We start from the raw sequence: 4,689 nt of genomic DNA, 5'->3' as shown, positions 1-4,689 counted from the left end.
GTAGTACCTCAATGAGTTTGTTTAAAATGCAGGTGGCCTTATCAAATGCTCAATATCAGCTGAAGATGGAAAACATTTCATCTCAATCAAAAGACAACAGAATTAAGTCTTTGGAAGACTTAGTAGTGAAAATTGGATATGATCCCTCATATGTAAAAGTAGCAGAAGACATAATTAAAAAAAAGGAGATTGATATATCAGCTTTGAAGAAGCAGATAAAAATTCTTGCAACCCATGATCCCTTGACCAAAGAGATAGAGGAAACAGAGAGTGAGAAGGTAGAAATGATGAATTTAATAATGGATCAGTCACTCCAAATAAAAAAATGAAACCAAAGATAGAGAAGATGGTACAAGAGAAGGAAAAGGTAGCAAACTCAGCCAACACCACTATGGAGGTGATGAGCCCCAAAAATGGATAATTATTTGGGCTCATTCAACCTCCTAATTCGAATTAATCCACCATTCTCATTAGTTTATTGCATGTTTTTTATTATATTTATGCTAATAGAGTGAATTGGGTTAGTCATTATGCCAACAAGTCTAATGTGTGCTTTGTGTAGCCTTTTTGGTCAATTTCGAGACAAAATCAAGGGTTGAAATGAGCACTTGGCAGCCAAATTCGTGGAGAGGATTTGTAGGAAGGTGTCCCCTTAATTTATGGGACCTTATCTCGAATTCTCCACCATCATCTCGGAGTTCAAGGGCCACCAAGTCAATTAACACAAGGGCAGCCAAGCAAGTCAAGTAGGACTGCTGTTAACTGCAAGTTTTTGGCAGCCGAGTCCCTAAAGTTTAGGAGGACTGTTGGGGTCCTCAATTTGTATAAATAAGAGGGCTTAGGGCCTCATTTCAGTTAGTCACTTTATAGTGATTTTGTAGTCATTTTTTAGTCATGGTGTAGGCAGAAGTTAGCTAGTTTGTAATTCGATTTTTAGGCAATAGATTAGCTTTGCTCTCAGCACATTTTCAGGTTCTCCTTGTGGACAGTTTTTGGAATGTAACATTTCTTGCTCAATAAATATGAATCCAGCTTTGCACCAGCTCTAAATCTCTCTTAGGAGGCTGTAGATCTTGGGGTTGGGCCCATCTCAAGTGCCCAGTACCTCCTTTGTTTACTTTCATGTGTCTTTGCTGCATTCTTAGAATAAAATCTGCTATTTAGATTTAAATCTTGTTTTGTTATTTAGGTTGTTTTTTATGAGTAAAATAACTTTTCATGCTCAGATTTAGTTGATCAGTTGCTAACAGAAAAAGCTTCAAGAAAAGGGCCAACAAACATCTGTGGTTTCACCTCTCCCTCAGTGGGATCAGGAGCTGTGACTAGGATGACTTTGCTGCCCACAAAAACACTGATTTTGCTTTGCCATGCAATCACTAGTGTTTGATATTCATGTGTAGAAGTTGGTTACAAGTTCAGACTTTCGTTTGCTTAGTTGCATGAGTTAAAATACATGGTTTCATTGCAGGTCACACTTCTGTTCATTCTCTTTACTGACAGCTAGCAAATTAGGTCAACGTAACTAGGTCTTTGAATTTACAAGTCTTTGTTGGTTCAGATTGGAAAAATGACTTGCAGAGCACCTGTACCACTCCTTCATCTGCTTATTCTCCATCAGAACCATCCACTCCACCCTCTACTTAGAATCCTTACCTCACGTTTTCCACATTTGCTCACATAACCCTAGTTTTTGTACATCATTGTTTCAACCTTCTTTGAGCCAACTTAGCTATCTACACCTTCTCACCACTCCACCCACCAGTCCCTGGGCCACTTCAGACCCCTATCCTACCTCCATATCCATTCATGCATCTTCCCTCACTCACCCATCCTCCAAAATCCAATTTTTAAACATCCTGTAGAAATTTCTGAACATCATGTAGAAATTCCTGAAACATCCTGTAGAAACCCTGCAGACTTCCTATAGAAGCTCACGAATGAGGTTTCTTGATAGAAAAACTCTATGAAACTCTCCGGAAGAGTGTTAGGGACCCCTTAGGCCCCCTCTGAACCTTCCCGACCTCTTCCAAGCATTTCCTCTCGCCAATCCACCTCTGCACATTCAAAAACAGTTAAATTGTATGCATGATAATTGTGACAACTTATTCAAAAATACAAAAAGATGTTTTCTTCAGATAGTGATAACTCAGACACATGCATTTTACCTTCCTAGAAGTCAATGGCATCATTTTCAGTAGCTTTCATTTTCGCATCAGTAGGGCTAGCTGGTAAAATTAGGGTTTGCTAGGGTTTGCATTTCCTTTCCGCTTTCCAGTTTCTTTCTGCAAGTAAATTAGCCCCTTTGAGTTAGCTTTCATTCATCAGTTAAAAAGCTTCTTCTAAGAGCTCATAGAAGTTGGCTTAAGCTCCTAGAGGACTTGTGCCAGCTGACCAAGTGACAGCTATGGCAAGAGCTAGTACTTGTTCATACAGCATCGTCGCTTCCAAGTTTGTTACGAACTACCGGGTTGATAAAATTAAAGAAGGGAGTTCCAGGAGTTGCAACATTAGTGCTGCAATACTGGGGCCCACCAGGAGGCTCTTCCTCTTACAACTATTCCTACAGCCACTCCAACAACAGTTGCTATAGGGACAGGAAGCAGTACATAACAGCTAGCTAGGTCCATGGAAAGCATGAATCTTCAGACTGAGGAGATCAAGAGACTAGAAACCCAAGTCAATATTCTGCAAGACCAAATCAAAAGAGTTGAAAGTACACACTCAGTGGAGATGCAGAGGGCAAGGACCTTAATCGAAAAGTTGCAAAAACCTGAAAAGGAATCATCCATTGGTAACACTCTAGGAAGGGTGAAAGAGATCATCTGGTACAACATCATCAATCGCATCAATGAAATCTGGCCCATTATCCAAATTATATTTGAACAGATTGAGTTAGTTGAAAAAGGTAAATAAGCTATTTCATCTACTAATCTAGATTTGGGAGACATGCCAATAACAGCCAATAGAATCATATAATTTCTCAATTCAAGGAATAGGTATGAGCTAGAAGAGATGGGAGTAGCAGACAAGATAGAAACTATTCTACAAGTGAAAAAGGTATTGACTAAGAAGAACCTAAATGTACAACTTGAGGAAAAATGCCAAAATTTGGAGCTTATAGTGAACAAGGTTTTCAACAGAATTGAGCCTTTAACACAAAAAGGTCTCCCTTCTCTGTTTGTCATTAATGACAAACTCATGGCCAAAGAAGATTATGTCAAGAGGCTCCAAGGCATAGCCTAGGATGTTGTGAATCTCTCCAACATTAAAGGCAGCATAACAAGAAAAGCATTGCTGGAAGCTATCAAAAATCCAATCTATATCGAGCATGAACTGAAGCACGTTTTTACAGTCAAACCCACTTTTGCATGGTACATTGAAGCTGATGAAATATACTATAGGTTAATCAAGGTCAAGATTCTAGATGAAGAAGCATGGAGTGACTTGTGTGATTACCAAGAGGAACAAGACAAGGAGGATTGAAGGAACAACACAGAGCTGAGTCAGTACCCAGCCAAGTTAGTAGAGCCACTATAACAAAATTAATTACTTAGAAATAACATCCCTAAAAAAGGGGACCAGATGTCAAAGTTTTCTCATCATGGCCACTTCGTGGTTACACTATGTTATAGAAATTTTTGGGCACTACAACCCCAAGCATGAAATGTACATAAACCAAGGGCTCCTAAGTCCCTAAAAGTGTTGTTCTAACCCCTAAAGGAACAAGGTCAACTGATTACAGCTTCTCCCAGAAGTTCTCCATGAAAAATTGCTCAGAATTGGTCAAAACAGGATCATTTCAGCTGCTCCACAGGCCAAGTGCGTTGCATCTCACCTAAATACATTGTGTGGGTGCGTTGCATTTCAAAAATCCCTTCTATGGGGTGCGATGGGCAAGAAAAGACAAATGGAAGTGTCATTCCGCGAGGTGGAGAGGCAATGGAAGCTTCCAGAAACTTCTCCTGTGACACTTGCCTCTCTAAATTCGACCAACGATGAGTAAGAGATCATCAATATCCAAGTGGAAGCAAGAACTATCAGAGGGAAGACACTAATCAAATCACAAGCTGAATCATCTCCCTTATAGATATCTATATATGGATCCCTCATCCCAGAGATCCAAAGGCTAGAATTTTGCATATTGGAAGGAATTGCTATTGGTTTCTTGAGATAAAACATCAGATTATTGGGTGATATAAGCTTTGTATGAGGTGAAGAGGGGCTTCCTTGCTGAGAGGATGATGCTGGGTCAGAACAACTGGTTGTAACTCCCCTTGGCTCTTTCTTGTTTATCAATAAAAGCTATTCAAGTTTTCCTCCATACTTGTGTAATTTATGTTTGCTGCATTTGTATGGTCAATTTACATCTGATCCTAGGTTGTTTATGATTATAGATCCATGTTATTGTATAGTGATATGCTACTGTGATCTTACAGGTACCTTGTGAAGCTGGGCGTGCAAGGGAACAAGTAGCGAAAGATTATCAAGAAAGAGAGGAATCAAACCAGGAGATTAGCGCAAGACAGAGGTTGGTATTTTTTGTTCTTCTCTATCTATACTTCATAAAAGAAAAACGAAAGTAGCTTTACTTTGTTTGTTTCTAAGGCAGCTATCACACCTTAGTGGGATAAGCAGTTCTGAGTAGACACTTTTCCCTGTAACAAAATGGTGACTCCGCTGGGGACGAAT

Source organism: Pinus tabuliformis, chromosome 5_1 (assembly GCF_031772625.1).
Source record: "Pinus tabuliformis cultivar Carrire ecotype Pingquan chromosome 5_1, CPIR1, whole genome shotgun sequence".
Lineage (NCBI taxonomy): Eukaryota > Viridiplantae > Streptophyta > Pinopsida > Pinales > Pinaceae > Pinus > Pinus tabuliformis.
This window is presented reverse-complemented; position numbering follows the sequence as displayed.